The 24,858-nt window shown below is 42.2% G+C and overlaps 1 long non-coding RNA gene across 1 annotated transcript; it reads right to left on the bottom strand.

Moving 5' to 3' along the window:
• Nucleotides 1–1,673: 1,673 nt before the first annotated feature.
• On the bottom strand, nt 1,674–15,092 carry LOC142046665 (uncharacterized). The gene is made up of 4 exons (XR_012655669.1): nt 14,780–15,092; nt 13,676–13,751; nt 4,161–4,507; nt 1,674–1,732 (listed from the first exon to the last, which is right to left on the bottom strand). It is a non-coding gene; the product is annotated as an uncharacterized LOC142046665 (long non-coding RNA).
• Between the last annotated feature and the right edge of the window lie 9,766 nt (nt 15,093–24,858).

Here is a 24,858-nt window from a genome sequence, read left to right on the forward strand (position 1 = left end):
ACCAAAGAATGCCAAGAAATCACATGAGGTCTGTATGCTTTGTTGGAGTTTAAGCTATACATGATAGACATAGCTACCTCTCCTTAAGTTTGGTATTGTCATCCCCCACTTACACTTTTAAATGAAACCTTAATTGATTACTCTTGTTATAGTCGGTATGGCAACACCCATTTTTTCATGTTCTCTGTGTATATATATCTTCCTACTGTATTTTCCACTGCACACATCAGTAAAGTGGGTTTTAGCCCATGAAAGCTTATGCCCAAATAAATTTGTTAGTCTCTAAGGTGCCACAAGTGCTCCACGTCCTTTATAAAAGAGTATTGATGTTTCTTATTTGTGCACTGTTACCGTCATATTGGTGCTGCTAGAATACACCACAGCTAAGGAACCTTCCCATCTCAAGGGCTAGATCGGGTCATTTTTCTGAACAGTGACTGAGAATGAACATATTATCATATCACAAAGACGAGACATGAAAACTTTATTTGTTAACAAAGCAAAGATCAGGCTCTTAACTCCTCTGGAAAAAGAAAGTAAAGGAACCAAGTATCAGAGGGGTAGCCGTGTTTGTCTGGATCTGTAAAAGCAGCAGAGAATCCTGCATCTGACAAAGTGGGTTTTCACCCACGAAAGTTCATGCTCCAAAACGTCCGTTAGTCTGTAAGGTGCCACAGGATTCTCTGCTGCTTTTAAAGTAAAGGAAGTAATCTTTCCTGAATTTACATACTGGTGTCTTTTTTTCAGTTCAATGGCAACTTTGGAAGCACTGGCTAGGGGTAGGACCTGCTGGCTTCTCATTTAGCACATACAATTGTTTGTTTTTTTTAGTATTTTAAATCTTAATAGGCATACTTGGGATGATAGCCTAGCAGCAATAAGAATAAGCTGTCATGGGGCGGGGGAAGGAATTGAGCCCATTGATTATGTAGCCAGGGTCCCAGGTTGAGGTTAGCCTGTGCAGATGCCCGCGCTGCTTCAGCTTCACTGCTGTTGTTACTCAAGCTACCTTTGATCTAGCTACATCAAAGCTAGCTTGAGTGTGTCTACAAGTGTTGCAATCACATCTCCCAATTCCAGTGTAGTCATACCCTAAACTCAGGTGCTTAGAAAGGATAGACAAACCCACTCAGAAGACCTATGCTTTGCTCCAAATCTTCATCCATTTAGAAAAACTTTTTAAAGGATTCAGATCATTCTAGTTTTTGGCTAAGGCAGAACTGCTGAAAATGTCTATGTTATGATGAGATTTCCAGCCTAATTTTGCAGACTTAGGGAGTTCTGATAGCTTGCATCAGCATCTGAACTTTTTCCACATGCTGAATGTGAATATAGAATCTTTTGTCTGTTCATCTCTAGCCCCGAGCTTACTCCCATGTCTGCCAGAGGCAGAAAATGCACAACTATCTCCCAAAGCAGAACTGGGACTGAAAGGGTGTCTACACTACAGCAGCACAGCTGTAGCATTGTAGTTGTGCTGCTGTAGCATCATATCAGAGACATTTCCTACATTGACAGAACGGGTTTTTCATGATGCAGTTAATCCACTTCTCCAAGAAGCAGTAGCTAGGTCTATGGAAGACTTGTTCCATTCAGGCGGCCATGAGGTTAGGTTGACGTAGCTCCATCGATCAGGGCTGTGAAAAAATGTGATGCCTAATTTTTAAGTGTAGGCCAGGTCTGAGTGCAAGAAAATGCTGTGCTCTGTTTTAGGCAGGATAACTATGTGTACCTGAAAAACAGGAAGGTCACTGTTATCATGTCCTGTTCATTTTACAAAAAAGCTTTTTTGTCCCACTTTTTTGTAAACAATCTCAGCAGTCTCAATCACCTGACAAAGACATCAATCAGTTAAACTTGGGCAAGTAACTCAAAGGACAGATGTCATTCAAGGTGTCAGTGACGAAAGTGGTGTAAATACCTAGATTAGCTAGACAGCCAACTCATCAATCTCCTCACATATTGAAGCCCTAGCCTTTCTATCCCTACAAGACCAGTCCTACCCTACAAATGGGAATGAGACGATAGTGGCCAGCTTGGCTTTAGGGTTGGAGGAAGAAGAAGTGGAAACCATTTTAACTCTTTCTTTACTCATTGCCAGAACTCAATTGACTAACGAGCCCCAGTCCTAAGACAGCATTCTGCATCCTTTCCTTACACCATTTCTGTAACAGCTGCCCCCAGTGCTTTAATTTCCAACTTCTGGCTCTGAGCGCTGCTGATTATGCACACAAACTATCCAGTATACAAATTGCATGTCCAGCGTATGAAAATCTGGGGCCTTTTTAAATCCATGTTACTAGTTCATAACAGGACAAAGAACACTTGGCTATGCAAAGGTTACATTTTTAGTATCGCAGATTTGATGCATGCAACTCCTGTTTCTTGCTAATCAGAGTGTGTCTTATTCCTTGTACATCAGTGCTAAAAATGTACTTTACATCTCAGATTCTAACTTCCTCTCAAATGCTGTAATCATTCATTAACGCCTTTCTTGGCTCACAGGTGAGGAATATTTTTTTAAGGAACCAGCCTTGTTTATTGAGGAGCTCAAAAAGTCAAAATTTTCCTGCCTACATTCTTTTAAGGTAGTTTTCTCCGGTCCATGTGATTTACAAGTGCTGGTGGGGAAAAGGGCACATGTATTTCCCTGTTGATATGGGGAGCTTTTTATATTGATCCCTACAATAAGATTTTAAATAGCTTTGTTTTGTTGGTCTCTATATAGTCGATGGTTTGGGTACCAAAATCCAATCATTGTCTAAATGTTCCACACAGCCAACATGCAGTGAACCCTCTATTAGCTTTCTTGCTCCATAACTTACATGAATAATAATAAATAATATGTTAATTTGACCACTTTTATGGTCGGTATTTCAAAATGAGCAAACTCCATGGAATTATGCACATGATGTTTTCTTCGTGCTATAGAAATGTCTTGGTATGTTCTCTGATTGCTGATACCTTTAACAAATTGAAAGTCCTTTCACCTCATCAGAAATGATCAGAGAGTTCTCTGCCTATCTTCATTCCCCCCTGCTGTTCACAGACATTTAACTTTCAGTTATGAAAAATCTCTCTCTTCTTTCTTCATTTGTAAAGTAATATCTCCATAGTGCCCTCGTTTCATTCTCTCTCTCTTGTTCTCTGCCTCTTGTTCTGCCCTCTGATCCTAGAGAGGATCCTTCAAGGTGTGCTATCAGTGTATGCTTCAAAACCTCAGAGCTTCTTGGGAAGATCTGAGTTGCTTGATCTCACTTGTGCATCATTACTCCTTGTTTTGCTTTAACTTCCTTTTATAATCTTGTTAACAAAGACCCATTTTCCAGATCCTTTGTACTGCGGTAAATGCTTCCCTTTTATGCTGATGTTTCTTCTTATATCCTGATTTAACCCTATTGCTGCCTACCATCATTTGGAGAATTTACTAGGACAAATGTCTCCCCCATTTCTTTCCCCTAACCTCCTGACTACCTGTGGTTTTTCTTACACCTGATACCATGGCATTTAGGTGCAGCCTCCTGGCTTACCATTTTGTTTTTTAACAAAAAAAGACAGTTGCATTGTGGACTAATGATGTATGGAGACCTTTGCCTCTCAGTCATCAGTTCAAATCTTGGTGAAGTTGATAATGACCCAGGGTTAGAGCCCTAACCCTGACGTGACTCCTTTTCTTTCTTACAGAAAAGTCTAATAACACTCTCTCTGACTGTTCTTTTGCAGTGTCTGTCTGTCTGTCTGTCTATCTATCTATGTAGACCATACATCAGTGGACCACGTCTTCTTAATCTCCTGGCTCTTCTACCCATCTCTTCTAAAGGTTCCCTGCTTCAGGCCCTTTTACCACCTACTCCTCTCCTTTCCTATTGTAGAGTATCTTCCAGGTTTCTCCCTTGCTGCAGTTTCTCTGGAATGCCTCTCCCTGCCACCACTCACTTACACAGGAAAACAGCCTTGTTTTAAAATGACGACCTTAAAAACAAAGAGTGGCTTGTCTGTTTGCAAATTCCCTACCAAATGGTAGTGTTTACTGTACAGGGCAAACTCCCAAATGAGATAAATAAGCATGCAATTTGTCTAGGGGGCTCTGTTTCACCAAATAATTTATGAGAGCATTAATAAAGCAGAGCTAACATCCCCACTGTTAGCAAAATACAAACCCAGGATATCGTCTGGTTTGCAGACTCCAAAATAAGGTACATTTTCCTTTCAACAGATCAAATACTCCAGTTTTTTCCCCCTTAGGCTGCATTTTCTTTATTGATGTCTCCAGCTGTCTGCTGAGCCAACTCTTCAGGTAGGTACAATGACCCAGTGGTATGGTGCAGTAAATTCCTCAAACTTACTCTCTCTGTCTTCAGGACAGTGGACTCAGTGAACCTAGGAGGCCTTTATTTTTATTGTAGCAATAAATTCTCCCGGTGCGATGATTTATTTTACACACTTCCCTTTGATAATGGCAGCACAGTACAGAACAAGGCCATCCAAGCTGGGAACGCCAAAGTGCCTGAAACAAAAATAGGTTTCGGTCAAATACTCTGATTGCTGTAAAAGGAGCAAGATATTAATTGGTCAAGGTATAAAATCCCAGGAAGGATGATTTTTACAATGCCCATATAATCATATAAGCACCAATTCTGCAAAAAGAACTACACAGATGAAGCCCTGTGCCCTCAACGAGTGCCATTGATCTCCAGGGGAAAAAATGATTTCAATGGGGTTCCACTATTGGCACAGAAGATTGCCTGACCAGTTCTCTTTGCAGGATCATTAAGGACCCTACATACAAACTAAGTTTCCAAGCTGCTTTGCACAGCATGGAATTCAGAGGGGTGAGAAAAAAATTGGGCATTTTCACATTGTAATGTAAATTTGAAACTTGCCCTATTTCCATGAATTTTTAAATTTAGAATGAGCCCCTTTCCATCAAAGCAAGATGAATGGTGCAAAATGATGCTTTCAAATGTCCATTCAAAATCTGACAGTCTCTATTTGGCCATCAGGGACTGTGAAGTTTTAAGTCCTCTGTTGGCTGGATGAACACACACAGACACACACTCACTCAATTTCACTCTGTCTTTGAACAGAATTTAGAAAAAAAATCACACAGCTCTAGTGTCATGTTGAACTCTTATACCAATTTTCCACAGTGTAATGTATTAGGGATGGATCAGAACCAGAACCTCCAGATCCAAACCTTGCTGAACTCTTGGGATGTTCAACTCCGGGGCCTGTTGGCTCCTACTGAGAACATTATTTCCAGCTGCTCTGTTTTTCCTGAATACGTCAGAAGACAGGACCATTGGTCTGACTCATTATGGCCGTTCTTATTTAGCTGAGATGTTTCTTACAAAAGGCTCCTTTGGCCTTACACCATCCAAAATATTTATTTTATACCTTGCTATTTTTTCCCCTTTAAATTAAGATCTCTCTTTTCTGGTAAAAACAAACAAACAAACAAACAAAAAAACTCTGTAGTAAATAGCACTCTGGTGTCATGTGCTACATTCTGAGGGCAGGTTTTCTGACAGGCAGGTCAATTGCCGTGCAAATATCTAATTTGTGAGCAGCTGTCTCTCCTATCTAGATATGTGACAGTTCATTTGCTATTTAAAAAAATAAATAAAAAAAAACTGGACAAAGCAGAGAGAGGCTAATGTATGGCATCTTGCAAGGCTCACTGCTATGGTAGGCCTCTTATTTTTCAGAAGGCTAGGAAATATAGGTGAGTGGGATTCAATCACATTTAAGCCCAGTCAGATATATCATTACAGACAAGATCAACATCAGCCAATCAGGTGTTTTTTTTGGTCCATTTTTGCTACAGAAATGTAGCTCTTTTTTTTTTTTTTAAGTCTTCTTTCCAAACAGGATATTTGGAGATTTATATGTTCAGAGCTTCATATAGACATTAACTAATCCTCACAACACCCTTTGAGGTAAGTGGGTAAGCACTATTATCCTTTTTATGGATGAAAAGTGAGACAAAAGGTGAATTAATTTGCTCAAGGCCGTAGACAGTCGGGGCAGAGTCAGGATTAGAATGCCGGCCCTACTGGTTCATAACCCTCTGTTTATTCCTTCAGGCCCTACTGCTTTTTGAAAACTAAGCCTTATTGTTGGTGAAAGATGCTGAATCTACGGCTCCATCACACAGCTGGGAGTGGTGAGTCTGGAGCTCTGGATTCCATTGCTGGTTTTGATGTCAGTGAGACTACTCATGGGCTTAGTATTATGTGAGAGATAAAGTGATTTGCTGGAAATGAGCCTCATTGACTCATTGGGGCAAGACCAACTCACTTGTGGCCATGCTGAGTTTAAAAGATGGCTACACATCCACAAGAGGATGTCAGAATGACAGGTTCAGCTGTGCTATTAGACCAGAGAATAAATCCAGGAGGGGAGAAGTAGATTTGTGAATCATTGGCTAAAAGGTTCAATTTGCTGCCATTGCCCAACTGTGAAACACTATTTAGGCTAAAGATCAAAAGCAGAGGAGACACTCAATAGAACAATGTTGGCGCCTTCTGCATCTAGGTGGGTTGTTTTCCGCTACCATCAATAACATTTGTTCATTACCTGTTTACATTACTGACGAAAATCAAAGAACTAAAAAGAGGTTGTGTGTGAAGGATGAAAGTACATTTGTAATAAGGGACAGTTGAGAGGACTTGAATCCAGATGATCCTGAACTTTGAAAGGTGTAAACCCTAACTAATAATCAAAACAAGGGCAAGACACTTGATTCCCTCTAATGATTTTCTCCTTTAGACTAGTTTGACTACAACAGCATCAATTCACTTGTATAAGGGCTCTCCAAGGCACCGGTGAACATCACAAGGCTGTTCTGGGAGCTGTCAGCTACCCAGCTGCTGCCATTGTGTCTCTTTTAAGTGACTTTGTGCTGGGCTAGCAAGATCATTAGGATAAAGTCACCAGTTCTTAATGGCTAAAGCAGGGAATGAAACATCCTTTAGGATTTACATGTTAAGATGCTTCAGTGAAGCCACTGGCTGACCTAGCACTACAGTCTGCAATGCTTTGTGCATGAAAGGCCTGGGCCTGAGAGGAGCCAGACCTCTGAAACTCCCATCAACGTGAATGGGAGTTAAAGGTGCTCAGCAAGGGTTCAGCATCTCTCTGGATCAGGCCCTTCTGGCATTACATGAATTTGTAGCCAAAGTCTGAAGAAAGGGGAAGAAGTTTCAGTCCTTGGTCTAGGCTCAGGCTAATGAACAATAAACAGGTGGCTTTTTTCAGGGTAATGCCTATTTTTAAAGTGCCATCGGTGGGCTCATGGAAACACTAAAAGGCAAGTGTATTAGGATGTCGTTCAGGCAAGGTGAATCAAAGCGATTCAGGTCATTAGGAACAAGAATCAGTGAGTCCCAAGCCAATCTCAATCTGGTAACTTGGTGTTGCAATTTCATAGTGCTAGCATGTTACAATCCCAACTGAGGCTACGTCTTCACTACCTGCCGTATTGGCGGGTAGCAATCTATTTCTCAGGGATCGATATATCGCGTCTCATCTAGACACGATATATCGATCCCCGAACGTGCTCCTGTCGACTCCGGAACTCCACCGAAGCGAGCGGCGGTAGCGGAGTCAACAGGAGGAGCCACGGACATCGATCCCTCTCCGTGAGGATGGTAGGTAATTCGATCTAAGATACTTCGACTTCAGCTACGTTATTCACGTAGCTAAAGTTGCGTATCTTAGATCGATTTCCCCCCCTAGTGTAGACCAGCCCTGAGAGATGTCTGGGAGTCCATCCTCTGGAAGCTTGGGCTCTTCATGGCCAGCTCTGAGGCCATCCTAGAAATGAATGGTAAGATTATCATCTTTAGTCACACAATGTTTTCCTTTGTCAAATGCTAGACAATATGTTTTAGTCAAACACTAATTATTGGGCTCAACACTGGGGTAGTGGGGTGGAATTTTATAGAGTGTTATACATGTTTAGATGATCTGTTGGTCCCTTCTGGCCTTAAAATCCACGAATCTTTGAAAATGAAGTCCCCCAGCATATTATTAGCCATCTCAACCTCTGAATAGATCATCAACATTTATCATCACCTTCGATGTATTCAGGATTATGCTTGTTAGGTGAAACCTTAGAAATATTGGAGCCTGGAATAGTCAAAATGCAATTGTGCTATTTGGATGCCAGATAAAGCTTTTATCATCTGGCACTAGACTACTGTTGTGCCCTGGAAAATATATATCTGCTCTGGCAGTCACTGAATTTCATCTGCTTTATGCAAAGAGCGTAAGAGAGGAGAAAATATATACACATTTGAGTGCTGCATATCTGACCAGAAATATGTTTGTGTCTTACTCAAAGAAATAGGGCTGCTGCATATTCATGAGACAGACACATTCAACACCCTCTCCCCCACAGACACACAATATGTATATCAATATGAAGTTTGTGCATAATTATATGAAAGCAAATGTATCCCAGACATTAAACATGCTAACTTAGCCAGAAAAGGTCCTGCCCTCTCATGGACATTATTAAATGAATGCAAGAGTTTGGTAAGTGTCAATATCAAGGGAAGAGTGGACTTGTTTAGAGTTGTCCAAGGGAAGATATCTAGGAGTAACAAGATGACACTGAGAACATAAGATAGTTCAGGCTGAATTTCAGGAAAGATTTCCTAGTAGTGAAAGCTGTTACAGTCTGGAATGGGAAAACAATGGAAGCTCCACTGGTGGATCATTTAAACTAGGCTGGACTTCATTAACATCTTCGTCCTGCGCCATTAATGTCAACGGTGAGACAGACTAGTAATGTAAAGATTGAGGGGATTCAGATAGTGGGAACTACCAGGTTTGCTACAGTGGGTCACATTCAGAGCTAGCGTAAGTAGGTGCAGCTCCGCTGAGGACAGCAAGAGTCAGTGCATCTGTTTACACCAGTTCTGAATTTATGCCCTGATTCAGCAAAGCACTTAAAGATGTGATTAAGTTCCATTAAAATCTATGGTTATAGTTAGGTTTTTGCTGAAGGGCCTCACTGAGCAGTGCTTCACTAGATAAGTTCATGTAGGATAGATCCATCAATGGCTATTAGCTAAGGTGGTCTGGGATGCAACCCCATGCTCTGAGTGTCCCTAGTCTCTCTTTGCCAGAAGCTGGGAGTGGATGACAGGGGATGGATCACTTGATGACTGCCATTTCTGTTCATTCCCAATGATGCATGGCATCGACCACTGTCAGAAGACAGAAGACTGGCCTAGATGGACCATTGCTCTGACCCAGTATGGCTGTTCTTATAGTGATAGATGCTTAAGTATGTTACTGAATCAAAGCCATAGCCACTTACTAAGTAAGAGATTTAAATGCCAGATTGTCTGCTTGAGGTAAAGAAGTCCTCTGTTTACCCACACAACAGGTACAGCAGAGGTAGCAGCGGTACAAACTCCCTCTACACTCCTGTCTATATGCCCCAGTCCTTATGGAAAAGTCCTATAGAGATTAACAGAAATAAAAAGAATTGGGTTCTATAGAAATTGCCTTCAAAGCCCATAGAATTTCCTAACTGATAACCTTTCTGTAGTTCATTTGGACCATCCTTCTATGATGGCTTGATACCAGCCGAGTGGAGGAGATTCCCCAGCTGTCTGTTTAAACCAGTTGTCCTTTCCCTTTGCCCCTCCAGATTAGTGCACAGTGGACTGAGTGGGATCAGGGATCTGTCCCTGTATATATATATTTCTGTGTCCTTTGCAAATTAAAATTTATGTCGAACTCCAGCTCCTTCACAAGTTAAAATAATGGCAATTAAATTGCTTCTAAGCCTCTGTATTTCCTATGAGAACATGGTGAACTTTTTCAATTTTGATGACTAATAAGGGACATCAAGAGGTCTAGTGGTAGCTGGTCAGCACCACAGCAATATCCCTAACTCCTTTGATTTATATTCTGCTCATTTAATACAGCTAACCTAGTAACTTGTGTGACTTCTTCACTGCAGGTGTGCTGGAGTTCTAAACCTTGAAGTGAAAACTGCCCCATTTTACCTCTGTTCTTAGACTCAAAGCACCTTTGGGTAGCGACTGTGTCTTGCTCTAGGCTTCAATGGTGCTAAGCTCCTGTTAGCACTCAGTAAGTAAATGATAGGGCCAGATTGTGACACTCTGTACCTTGGGGAAACCCCCAGAACCCCTATGTTCATCCTTGTAAAATGATTGTGTGGTATCCAATGCAAAGTTTTTCATGGCAGGTGTCTTCAGAAGGTTTATGATGCACTGAGAATTGATGTTACAGTAAAGTTATAGTAAGGTTATAGGTTATAATTTCATGTATGTAGTTATGAGGCTGAAAATGTATCCTCATGGCTTAAAATAAGCCCAGGGAAGAACTCTCCAAGAGCTGAGAGGGAATTCACACCTCACCAGGGCATGTATAGGACAAACCCAGCCTAGCATCCTAGGAACAAAGGATACTGGCCTAGACAGCAACAAAAGAATCTGTTGGACTCTCGAGGGAGTCACCCCCCTTTCTTTGGTCAGTTTGGAACAGTGATGAGGTAATGTTCATCTGACTCTGAAGGGAAGGGGGCAAAGCCAAGAGGGAAGAAAGAACATGATAAAAGGGAGAGATGTTTGCCATGTTCTTCCTCTCTCTTCCACCTACATCTATAGACACCACAAGAAGCGACTGAAGCGCTGGTCAAAGGGGAAAGCCTGGCTGAAGTACAACCAGCCAGCCTGTGGTGAGAAATATCTAAGTTTGTAAGGGCATTTGAAAGTGTTAAGATCAGCTTAGAAGGCGTTTTGCTTTTATTTCATTTGACCAAATCTGATTTGTTATGCTTTGACTTATAATCACTTAAAATTTATCTTTATAGTTAATAAATCTGCTTGTTTATTCTACTGAAGCAGTGCATTTGGTTTGAAGAGTGACTGAGGCTCCCCTTGGGATAACAAACCTAGTACATATCAATTTCTTTGTTAAATTGATGAACTCCTATAAGCTTGCAGCATCCAGTGGGCATAACTGGACACTGCAAGACAGAGGTTCCTAGGGTTGTGTCTGGGACAGGAGATATTGGCTAGTATCATTCAGTTGCAAGTAGCTGGGAGCAGCCTACATGCCAGAGGCTGTGCGTGAACAGCCCAGGAGTGGGGGTTCTCACAGGAGAGCAGGATAAGGCTGGCTCCCAGAGTCAAGGATTGGAATGACCTAGCAGACCGCTGGTCCAGATAATACCAGAGGGGAATGTCATACAGATCATGTGGCCATCACTCAGTTTTTACTAATATTTGCTTAGGTCTACTGCTGAGGGCAGCGCAAGAGTCTTGAAGGGAACCTGGCAGAGAATTGGAGATATTTTTTCAGAGTTCTCCTATATATTTCTGAAAGCAAGAGACATTGAGGAGACAGCTGAAAGGTGAAATACTCCACACTATTAGACCCAAAGCTACTGGGGATTTTCAATATATTCCAATGAGAGCACAGAGAGGATTATGGATTCCTAGATAATGGCAGTCAAAAATGTAAAGAATAGCATCATCCATGCAAGAATGCCACTTTGGAAAGGCACATTTTCTTTACAGGAAACCAGGTGCCACGTGAGACCATTGAGCATTATAGAACAGATCTGTGCAATAAAGTTAAGTCATGTGAATTTGAAAAGTTAAGAGATGGGCTAATTAGGGACAATTATTAGCAATGTAAAATCACATTACTTATAACAGGTTGCTCACCATGAGATTGCTCACTGCACAGTAAATGCTCTCTAATTCACTTATATTTAAAGTATATAACTTTTAAAAAGAGAAACAAAGAACTCACGTTTAAACTGTTGTAGGTTATCGAAGCTACTGGATACTGTTATGTCAAAAATATAGCAACTATTTCTAAGGGGTACATTTTTACGCAAGCAAAGCAAAACTACTGTTCAGAAATGCACCTCCAAGCTTCCATGATGTGTTAAGACCATGTTTTTACAATATATGCTTTAGTATAAATTCAGGGACCCCAAATCCTGACTATTTAAATCTCTTGCTGAGACATTTAGTTCAACTAGAGAGGGCCAAAAAAGTGCTATGTGACCCTCAAATTCCTGAGAACATTTAACCTCTAAAGCAGCATAAGAAGCATAGCTCCCTGATTTGAAACTCAGATCTGTGTACACACAGCAAAATTAAACAACAGAGATTTGCTGGCCACCACTTTCCGCAGCTCCCTTTGACTTGGAACAGTGAACTGCGGCAAGTGGGAGCTGCGATCAGCCGAACCTGTAGACGCTGCAGGTAAACAAACTGTCCCGGCTCCCCAGAAGATTTCCCTGATGGGCTGAGTGCCAAAGGTGCCAAAGATTTCCGATCCCTGGTCTAGGAAATTATTGCAAGTTATTATTCTACATTATTAACGTGTGTTGCTAATTAATTGAATGGAACATGCTTTGCATTCATACTGTTTAGCAGTGAGTCAGGGTGACCGAAACAGGTGGAGGGAGCTCTCACTGCACCAGCCAAGATAAAGAGGGAACTATGGCAGATCACTGCTTATCCAAGGAAGAGCTTTCTCTGCTTTAACAGAGGAGGGGGGTTGGTCCTCTAACTGCCCTCCCTTGTTTTAAACCCTGCTGTTAGTGAGACCGTAATCCTTTCTCTACTTGATTGATCTTTAGTGGCATAGACAGACATGCCTTATCTACAATCCATTTGAAGCTTTAACCTCTGAATCAGCCACCTTGAGTCACTCCTAGAACTTCCTGAGCATCACCTATGCCTTATCAAATAATATTCTGATCAGGTAAAGGTAAATGTGTTGGAAATAATGTATGGATGTGACAGCAATGAAGGATCAATCAGTTGTGGAATGGTGGAAAGTTACACGAGATACGATCAGTTCCCCAGACATCGCGTTCTTGGATCACTGATTCAATACTTTTCACCTTCCACATAGCTTGATGAAAATACAGACCAATCATTCTGAGAATTCAGTCTAGCATACAGGCTAACTGTGCTGTTCACAGCAGGAATAAGTTCTCTCAGAACATCTGGCACAGCAGGGAGCTGAGTGACAGGCACATTTTAGCAACAGGCTCTGTTTCTACGCCAGCCGTATCAGCATGTGTTACAGCTGTAATTCTGTCCTGAATCTATCCAGGGATCAAAACTGAAATCTTTAGAGAAAATATTCCTATGGAGCTTTGCTTCCAAGCCATCCAAGGCATGTAACAGAAAGTCAACAAAATAAAATGGTGCCAGGTTAATAATGACCCTGAATATTTATATAGCACTTCACATCTTCAAATTGCCATACACATTAGTCTTCATAACACATCTTTGATGTAGGGAAGTTTTACTGTCTGTATTTTAGAGTTGGTGTTATTGCAGCATAGAAAGGTTAAGTAGACAGCTCTTGGCTCTCACTTCATAACATCGTTGAGCTTTTCTGCCCCCAAGAAGGCTAGAAATGTATTGTCATGCTGTGTGGAGTGGCATGAACCCCAAATGGGTTGTGTGCTCTATACTTAGTTTTCACCAACCAAGTAACACGTGTGAACTCCTCAGGCACTATAACAGCTTTAATAAGAAGCCACAGACAGTCCCCTTGTGTTTTCTGATCTATCTTTCAAGCCTGCCTCTGATAGATTGTCTCTATAACACCAATATTCAGCTTACGCCCCAGTCCCAAAAGACCAGTCACTTACTCCAGGTCATTTGTCCTCAGATCTCAAACCAAAGACAAGGCTGTATCAAAACTGTAGCAAACTAACAGTGTATTAACTAGGAAAAAAAGAAAAAAGAGAGTTATTTACATGGTTAAAGCAGGTAAGCACACACACACTCAAAAGAGGTACAATTTTAAGTTTAAAAGAAAATAGAAACTTCTATAATAAGAAAGCTTTTATGTCCTTTAGGGCTAACCCCAATCAAGAAGTTTGGCTGATGAGGGGAGGGCTATGTCTCACTAGCAGGGCTGGATTAAGGCAGGGGCTTTAGGGGCTGCAGCCCAGGGCTCCAGCTCAAGGGGAACCCCGCAAAAATAAATTACAGACCGTGACCTCCGACTCTGGGCCACTAAAAGTCTTGTGGCACAGTGAGGCGCTCAGGCAGGCTGCCTGCATGCCGTGGCCTCATGCCACTCCTAGAAGTGGCTGGGTGCTGGTATGTCTCTGCAGCTCGTGGCAGGGGGGAGGAGGATGGAGTGAAGGTGGCTCCACACATTGCCCTTACCCCCAGCAGCGTCCTCACAGCTCCCATTTTCTGGAAACCAGCCAATGGGAGCTATGGGGGCGGCGCTTGCGGGTGTGGGCAGCACACAAAGACATGCTGTTCCCCTCCCTCCATGGGCCACAAAGACGTGCTAGTAGCCAGCTGCTTCTGGGAGCAGTGTCGGGCTATGGCAGGCAGACAGGCAGCCTGCCTGAGCCCTGCTGTGTTGCCAGCCAGGAGCCACTTGTGGTAAGCTCCTCCCGGCTGGAGCCTGCACCTCGCACACCATTCTCCACCCCAACCCCATGCCCCAGATCAGAATCCCCGTCCTGCACCCAAACTCCCTCCCACACCCTGCACCCCCTCCTGCACCCCAATACTCTCCACCAGCCCCCTCCTGCACCAAACTCCCTCCCAGAGAAAAGACTTATGTACAGAGGCCCTACAAAATCTAATATCCCCAGGCCCACAAAAGAGTTAATCCGACCCAGCTCACTAGGTCATAGGTAGTGTCCTAGACTGATACCCTATCCTGACTAAATAATGGTAATAATGAGGAAGAAGATACTATTCTATAGCACAGGTACTGCTATACTTACTTTTAGGAATATTTGCCCCTCAGTATCCAGACAGCATAAAAATACCAATTTCTCCTCAAGAGGCATTTTTATTCCCTTCCCCCAGCATTCAAGCTGTGATGGGATGTAGACTTGTACCCTCTTCATGGGTGTGAGGGTATCAGCCAAGTCTTTTGTTCACAATGGCTTCTCTGATGTCTGTAGACCTCCTTTTGTTGGGGGAGAAGATAATACTTCTAGTGGTAAACAAGCATTTCACCCCTGGTAATGGTTCTCCCCTGACTGAAAATTTAGAGTCTTGGCAAACATTTTTAGAGTTAGAGTGCAAACATTTAAACATTACCTTATAACATGGGATACAGATATTATAAGTAGGATTAATACATGCAGCATCCCACACGCATTCCATAAAGTCTAAACACTAAACACATTCTTATAACTCTAATATCCATTTTAATAATATTAACACACAGGTAAGCCGGACTGGTTTCCAGCTATGCATTTGTCAGTGTTTTGTGAGGCCGAGGGGCCTTGGCATAAGCAGGCACCTGGTCTGTCAGTGTCACACTTACTACTTTCTTTAAAATGAAAACTGAGATGATCACATGATTCTAGGAGTTGGGGATTAAAGAGAAGCATGAAATCTTATGAAACTTGTGATAGAATTGGGAGAGCTGGCAACACTGCCAGTGCAATCCTGTCCCCTATGCAAAGCCCAAATAAAATGGGGTTTGCAGCTAGGACCAGATTCTCAGCTCAGTACTGCTTTGATGATGTTTGCCAGCTGAGGACCAGAGGTATAGTAGTGGCTGTTGTCCTTTGCATTCCCACTATGTGAGATGGGGGGCAGTGGATCCATGTGGTCACACTACCTGTGCCACACACTTAAATCCTACATGGCCAATAGGTTGACCAGATCTCCTGATTTTATAGGGATAGTCTTGATTTTTGGGTCTTTTTCTTATATAGCCTTTTATTAACCCCCACCCATCCTGATTTTTCACATTTGCTGTCTGGTCAGCCTAACGGCCAAGGAGAGTTTCATGGCCTGAGGGGATTCAGAGGTCCCCTCCACACAGCCTCTTAACTGTATCAGCTTCATTGCATCAGCAAGAGCTTCCAATATCCTTATTCATTATTATTATTATTTATATGTACACCTCTACCCCGATATAACGCAACCCAATATAACATGGGTTCACATATAGCGCGGTAACCCCAGGGCTCTGGCAGTAGGACTCAGGCGGCGTTTTAAAGGGCCCGGGGCTCCGGCTGCTGTAGAGAGCCCCGGGCCCTTTAAATCACCACTGGAGCCCTGCCACTGCTACCCCGGGGCTGCGGCAGCAGGGCTTAGTCAGCGATTTACAGGGCCGGGCTCCCCACAGCAGCTGGAGCCCAGGGCTCTTTAAATCACCACTGGAGCCCTGCCACCACTACCCCGGAGCTGTGGCAGTGGGGCTCGGCTGGCACTTTAAAGGACTCAGAGCTCTGGCTGCTATGGGGAGCCCCAGGCCCTTTAAATCACTGTTGGAGCCCTGCCGCCGCTACCCTGGGGCTTTGGCAGTGGGGCTCCGGTGGCAATTTAAAGGACCCAGGGCTCCCCACGGCCGATACAACAGGGTTTCACCTATAACGCAGTAGGGATTTTTGGCTCCCAAGGATGGCATTATATCGGGTAGAGGTGTATTACCATAGCACCTAGGGGCTGTAGTCATGGACTGGGAGCCCCTTGTGCTAGGTGCTGTACAAACAGAACAAAGAGATGGATGGAGTGGGGGACAGGATTGTATTATAATGGTACCATATTATACAGCCTGTATAGTACTTTCCATTTTAGCTGTGTGAATAATTAATGCTTTAGTTGTTTTACACATTTAAAACACACAGAAAAGAGTCCCAGATCCCAATGTTATAAGAGCTAACAAAACAAATATTCTGCAGAGATTTGCATAGTAGTAATCCCATCCTGGGCTTGTTATGAACATTAAGCACCATTTCTAGGCGGAGCTTTCATGGTTAAGGCTGTCACCAAAATCTCTCAGAGGAATTACTGCCTTGTAATTCTTTATGAACCATTTGTTATTCTTTATACGCTTGCTGGCTTTGTGGCTCAGATGCCCTTAACTTCATTTCTCTGAGAAAGTCCCAGTGGTAAGTTAATAGTAACTAATAACTAATAGGAAAATGCTTTATTAAAACACTAACCTTGATTAGACAGTGACTAATAAATAAAAATAATATGCTCTGTATTAGTATAGCACGTTTTTGCGAACAGGGCTGCTAACAGGGAGTTTTGTAAGAGAGTTTGGAAGGGGAGTGGGAAGGGGGGCAAGGTTCACTTGCCATTCTTTAAAACCTGTAAACTAAATTTTATTCAAAATTTCTTGATTTAAACAATACCCTTTCATTAACTTAGGTAGCTGTAGGAGAGAATGCAGACAGAAACCCAGCAGCACAGTGGGGGCTACCCAGTTCATTGTGCTGACTGCAGCATGTATCATTACCTGCTCTGTGGGCGGGTGGCGTATGTGTGCATTCGGTGCAAGGAGCATATGGGCCTTGGAGGCCAGGGTGGTGGAACTTGAGGAGCTAAGGGAGGTAGAGAGGTATGTTGTTGAGGATTTCCGGGACACTGTAGCATTGTCCCACCTCCAGTCAGACAGCCCCTGCACTGTTGAGGAAGATGAAAGATCCAGGGAAGTAGAGCAGTCAGCGGGAGCAGAGGGAAACCTTCCCATAGTTGGGGCCCTCCTTCCAGATGGTGTTGGGGTATCTTCTTGCACTGAGTTTACCTCTTCGGGGGAGGGAACTCCAGTCACTAGGAAAAGGCAGGTGTTAGTAATGGGAGATTCAATCACTAGAAACATAGATAGCTGGGTTTGTGATAACCAGGAGAACTGTATGGTGACTTGTCTGCCTGGTGCAAAGGTTGCGGATCTCTCGAGGCATCCAGACAGACTTATGTGTAGACCTGGGGAGGAGTCGGTGGTCATGTTACATGTAGGTACCAATGACATAGGGAAGGGTAAGAGAGATGTCCTGGAGGGCAAATTTAGGCTGCTAGGGAAGAGACTGAAATCCAGGACCTCTGTTGTGGCATTCTCAGAAATGCTCCCAGTTCCAGGCTCAGGGCCAGATAGGCAGGCAGAGTTTCAGAGTCTCAGTGCATGGATGAGACGATGGTGTAGAGAGGAGGGGTTTGAATTCATTAGGAACTGGGGAAACTTTTGGGATAGGGGGAGTCTATACAGGAGAAATGGGCTCCACCTAAACCAAAGTGGAACCAGACTCCTGACACTTAACATTAAAAAGGTTGCAGAGCAGTTTTTAAACTAAGAGATGGGGGAAAGTGGACTGCTGCAGAGGAGAACATGGATCTGACAGAGACTTCTCTTAGAGGAAAGTCTATTGATAGACTCATGCATCTGATGAAGTGGGTATTCACCCACGAAATCTCATGCTCCAAAACGTCTGTTAGTCTATAAGGTGCCACAGGATTCTCTGCTGCTTTTACAGATCCAAACTGACACAGCCACCCCTCTGATACTGGTCTATTGATAGAGATTCTCTAGGTTTTAGTCAGGAGGAGAGGATGGAAAAGGATAATCTAGGGGACAGATCAGACAAGAAACATTCACATAAAAAAGAATCTGACACATCAGAAAAGGGCAGACAAATAAACAGTGACAATTTTTTAAAGTGCTTGTAAATAAACGCTAGAAGTCTAAATAATAAGATGGGTGAATTAGAGTGCCTTGTGATAAAGGGGGATATTGATATAATAGGCATTACAGAAACCTGGTGGACTGAGGACAATCAATGGGACACAATCATTCCGGGCTACAAAATATATCGGAAGGACAGAACAGGTCTTGCAGGGGGGAGTGGCAATACATGTGAAAGAAAATGTAGACTCAAATGAAATAAAAATCTTAAGTGAATCCACATGTTCCATAGAATCGCTATGGATAGTAATTTCATGCTCTAATAAGAATATAACATTAGGGATCTATTATCGACCACCTGACCAGGACAGTGATAGTGATGATGAAATGCTAAGGGAAATTAGAGAAGCTATCAAAATTAAGAACTCAATAATAGTGAGAGATTTCAATTATCCACATGTTGACTGGGAACATGTCACCTCAGGATAAAATTCAGAGACAAAATTTCTCAATACTTTAAATGACTGCCTCTTGGAGCAGCTGATAAGGGAACGCACAAGGGAAGAGGCAACTCTCAATTTAGTCCTGAGTGGAGCACACGAGCTGGTCCAAGAGGTAACTATAACAGGAGTGCTTGGAAATAGTGACCATAATATAATAACATTTAACATCCCTGGGGTGGGAAGAACACCTCAACAGCCCAACACTGTGGCATTTAATTTCAGAAAGGAGAACTATGCAAAAATGAGAGGGTTAGGAATCATTAAAAAGGAGATAGAAAATAAGATGGAGAGTATCTTATTGCCCCTATATAAATCCATGGTATGCCCACATCTTGAATATTACATGCAGATGTGGTGTCCTCATCTCAAAAAAGATATATTAGCATTAGAAAAGGTTCAGAGAAATGATTAGGGGTTTGGAACGGGTCTCATATGAGGAAAGATTAAAGAGGCTAGGACTTTTCAGCTGGGAAAAGAGGAGAATAAGGGGGGATATGATAGATGTATATAAAATAATGAGTGATGTAAAGAAAGTAAATAAGGAAAAGCTATTTACTTGTTCCCATAATACAAGAACTAGGGGCCACCAAATGAAATTAATGGGCAGCAGATTTAAAACAAATAAAAGGAATTTCTTCTTCACACAGCACACAGTCAACTTGTGGAACTCCTTGCCTGAGGAGGTTGTGAAGGCTAGGACTATAACAGCATTTAAAAGATAACTGGATAAATTCATGGAGGTTAAGTCTGTTAATGGGTATTAGCCAGGAGAGGTAAGGAAGGCTGTCCCTCGCTGCTGTTTGTCAGAGGGTGGAGATGGATGGCAGGAGAGAGATCACGTGATCATTGCCTGTTGGGTTCACTCCCTCTGAGGCACCTGGCATTGGCTACTGTTGGTAGATAGGATACTGAGCTAGATGGACATTTGGTCTGACCCAGTATGGCCCTTCTTATGTTCTTATGTTTCATATGATCTCAAAGTACTTGACATATATTAGTTGAGCAAGCCTTGCACCTCCATAGTGAGGTATTGTACTGGATTTTAATTAATTTTCTTATATTATGCTCATCGCCATGATAACTGACTGGTAGGTATAGTTATATTTGGTATTATTATATTCATTTTACAGGTGGGTGTGATGGGATTCCTGTAAAGCAACCTGAACTGTGGGACCACTGAGCCCTCTGTCCCAGCAACCTAGGGTATCCCTCTCACATTGTGATGCTGTGGCAAGCTACAAATCTCTGGCAGGACATCCACAGGCAGGGACACACCCAAATGAATTACATAAATACTTCTCCCAGCCATGCATGAACCAACAATAGAGAGGCTCCAGCTAATTCACCCCGTTCGCCAGCCTTCCACCCCCAGAATATACCATCTTGCCCTGGTCAGAAGCCTGCCCAGTGTAAATTCATTACCCAGTCCGCCCCTTCCTCGATGTGCAGAGGACACACACTAGCCTTTGTAAACTGAGCTGAGATTTCCCAAGCATTTCAACCAAAACACATGGTTTTAGGTATAATATAAAACCAATTTATTAATTACAGAAAGATTGATTTTAACTGATTGTAAGTAGGAAACATAAAGACCAAAGTCAGTTACTTAAGAAATAAAAGTAAATTCACAATCTGAGTTCTATAAACTAAACAGGATTTCAAGTCAACAGACAGTATAAACAGGTCACAGATCTTCAATACACAGGCTGGAACTCTCCTCCATCCCGGGACTCCCTCCCCAGTTCAAAGTATTTATTCTCCAGGTGTGTTTCCAGGTTTGAGGTGTGGGGGGAATGAGGCCAAGTCATGATGTCACTTCCCCTCTTTATAGTTTCTTCGAGCTTGCTGGAAAGATCTTTGCTTGTGATGTGGGGGTCTGTTCCCATTGGTCAAGCAGCCTCCACTGTATATGTGCTCTCGCTCTCTCTCTCTCTCTGAGAAGTCTCCATTGTATGCAGTTCATGGGATAGTGGATTCTCTTTAATGGGCCATCAGCACATATGGCTACTCCATTGTTGAACCTGAAAGGCTGGTTGTGGGTGTTCCCAACCTCACTACATATTTCAGTAACATACACATAGTAAAACGTCATAACTTCACATACAGTGATAGCACATGCAACCCAACAGGATATTAATGTTCAACAGATCAAGACTTTCACAATGATACCTCACAAAGCATACTTTGTCCAAAACATATCATAATTATAGGAGAGTGGAGAATATGGGGGTTCCAGGGTGTTGCTTTGAGGTACAGAGTGCCACAATGTGTAAACTAGCATGGTGGTTAAGTGACATGTTTCAAGGCCTCAAAGTGAGTTCGTGGTTGAGCCAGGAACTCAACACTGGCATCCTGACTCCAATGCACTTTCAGAACAGAAAGACACTGTGCTCAGACCTTTGGTATGTGATTTGGTAGTAGTTTATTCTGCATGGATGCAAATATCTATACAAGGACTATGACAGTGAAGAATCAGGACCTCTGTTATTATTGCCAAGTCTTGTTAATCTCTCGTATAGGGGGGCAGTGTTAGTAATTTAACAAATTTACAATAATAATAATTAATACCCAGCAGGCCATAGTCAGAAATGGAACCCAGAACTGCTGAGTTCCTTTGTGCCCTATCCATTACACATACCATCGTTCCTCCCTGACAGAAACTGCTGTATATTTTTGAAAACTTTAACATGTGGTTATAGTTTGAAAATGAACTCTGTAGAAAGGGCACCATGATTACAGGTCATTCAATTCCAATGCAGGATTTGTCCCCACTCTATATTTACTAGTGTTTTAGTAGCCTAGTTCTGAATATTACAAGGGATATTATCCTACCCATAACCCAACATTAATAGAATAATTGAATGACATTTGAAGTGGTGAAGACCAGGTGTTCAGTCATTTCCTAGGAATAGTTTTGTTTGTACTTAGAGAAGGGGATTGGGAATTAGGATTCTTGTGTTCTCCTCCTGGCTCTGTCACTGGGTGATTTTGGGCAAGTCAACTTGTTATTATATATTTGTAAATATACACACATACACATATAGGGGCACTGTAAAGCTTAATTGTTGTTTGTGAAATGGATTCAGATCCTTGAACGAAAAGTACTATAAGAGCATTAATATTATTTTATGTAATAAGGGTAAAGAAGTGTTCCTTTCAAAGTGATAAAAAATATTTCAGAGGAAGAAAACTGTGGTTCCAGTTTGGGTTAAAGACTCATTTTGTTTCACATTTTATTGGAACACAATTGCATATGCATATTAGTAACTTAGTCCTCAATGAACCAAAGGATACATAATAATATTCTGGATCATGTCTTTTTTTTTTTTTTTTTTAAAGCGCACAGGAGAAAAGCCCATCAGGTCTGCTCCTTTTGCAGTGAATGGCAAAAATCCCATTAACTTTAATGGAGGAAGATCAGACCAGCTTTAGCCAGAACACATAACTTTAGTGAATAGGAGATCTAAAATCTAAGGTTTTTAATAGTCGTCATGGCTTAGTGACTTTTCAATTTCTTTTTCTTATTTTTTATCCGCTCTGTCCTGATGGACTTCTCTGGAATGTGGACACTCGTTTAAATTCATGGAGTTGCTGGATTAGCTCTTGATTCACAGAGATAGTTGAGAGAGCAGATTATGGTGCTTGGTGGGAAATAATGTATTAAATCAGTTTGTAAACTTTTCAGGTCAGGGACCATCTCTATTATATATTTGTATAGTGCCTAGCACAATGGAGTTGTGATGTCAATATTTCCTCTTCTACGCTTTAAAGTTTTCCTGTAGTTCTGGAATATATCCAGAAGTGCCTGGTGAGTATGTTTTGATCTGAGATAACTTGCCTATGTAATGGGATTATTATTATCAGCCACATATACTATACACCAGAATTATTATATTTTTAAATCTCATATTCAGTCAATAGAACTGCAGCCTGCTATAGTGGTACTCCATAGTTTATGACCGAATTTTATGTGCTTTAATGGTCTGTGTTTGTTTACTCCACTGAGTAAAATTATATGATCCATGTATCAGATTAGGGAATAGAAAACAGAATACGGAAAGATCTATATATCCAGCATTTGAAGACATTAATGATGGCATCTATAAGGATCTAAGCCAGGTTTACATACATATATGTATCATTGAGAAAGTTATCCTACGTGAAATACTGAGACATAGGCAAGATATAAAAAATGGATATACTGCACTGTAAAAGCATTAATAATAATAAACAATATTAATACTTTATATGTGTTCAGTATAGTACTTTTCACCCGAGAGCTGAAATTGCTTCACAGCCATTAATTAATTAAACCTTACAGCACACCTGGGAGGAAGATATTAAAGGCAAGTTTATTATATCTGTTAATTTTACATTTAAGTTAAATAGTGGCAGAGGGAAGTTAAGTGACTTGTCCCATGTGACACAGCAAGTCAGCGGCAGGGAAGGATTAGAGCCTCAGGGTCCTCAGTTGAATGCCACTACATGGCACAGTTGAAAATATGTATTACAATCATACACGTCAGAGTGTGAAAAAAATAAGCTGTGTACTGTAATATTTTATTTACACTGCAAGTTTCTGGATAACAAAACATTACTGTGATTTAGTGACGCTCATATTGTACAGGTTGAGGAATAAATGTAGAGTAATGTATCACAAAAATCATCTCACATTAGCAGCACAACAGAACATTACCAATCCCCTGTGCCATCTGCTTCTGCAAGTACTTATATGGCCTATTGTAGTAATGACAATACTATTTTCTCTTTAAAAAGTATCAGGGCCAGATCTTCAGCTGGCATAAATCAATGTAACTCAACTGAAGTGCATGGAACGATGCCAGTTTACATCAGCTAATGTTCCATACTCTTTCCAGTTGAGAACTAATAGTGCTACCTACTCCTTTATCTTCTTAGCATGAGTCTCCTAAGGAGAATCTACTTAATTGTTATGGAGTGCATTGCTCACGGCTGGACTGGTGCCTCCTGATGGTTATCTTGGGGATTAGCTCGAAGCCATCGACACTGCACATCGTCACTGCATCTGCCTGCAGCCCCTCTTGCAGCCTCAGTCCAGGACCCGCAGTGTTCTATTCATGACTCGGCCCTCTGGCCATGATACAGTCTGTGTTTTCCCCCTTCTGGCGGGAGATTAGCTCCTAGTCCAGCCACTTCCCCAGTGGAGAGAGGGGAAACCCTATCTCACCCCGCTACTCTGGATCGCAGCCTCCTGCTGTACATTACTCTCACTGCTTCTGTCTCCCTGGGCCACTTCCCCATGGCCCTAGCACTTTCTTTTTCCTTCCTCAGGGCCTGCAACTACCGAGACTCAGCAGCCAGCCAGGAGCACCTCTTGTTTCCCTGGTCCCTGCCAGCTGTTGCTCTGTCCAAGGTGCCACAGGTATCTCAGCCTGCTAGGGAACAAGTCTTCGCTCCTTGAGCTCCAGGCAGTGACTGACCCTGCTGTGTCCTGTGGCTCTTTTTATATGGGTCTGTTGTGCCGGATTGGCTGCTCCTTACAGCCCCTCTCCTATTGATTGCTTTCCATGCAGCCTCCTTAGGGGTCTATTAAGTCCTTCCTTGCTAGTGTGGGGTGGATGCCCCATCAACTAAAGAATAGTGTGATTGAATCTGCATATATTTTCAAAGCCATTGTAAGAATGAGTCTCACTTACAACAGAAGTTTGGTTCAGATCAAAATCCAAAAGTTTAGCTGCTTACAATCCACTGAGTCTGCAAATCAGGGCTGTAAATACAACCAGAACCAGTCTCTCACCGTAGATTTCTGATGCTTCCTCATACCTACAGCTGGAAATACTAGAGGAGCAGCCTTTGTCTTGATATTTTGATATTTCCATTCTCAGTCACAGCAGGAAGCTGGAAATGTAGATATAGAGCAAAAAATGAATGAATGAATGAATGAATGAATGAA

The sequence above is a fragment of the Chelonoidis abingdonii genome, chromosome 4, assembly GCF_003597395.2.
Source record: "Chelonoidis abingdonii isolate Lonesome George chromosome 4, CheloAbing_2.0, whole genome shotgun sequence".
Lineage (NCBI taxonomy): Eukaryota > Metazoa > Chordata > Testudines > Testudinidae > Chelonoidis > Chelonoidis abingdonii.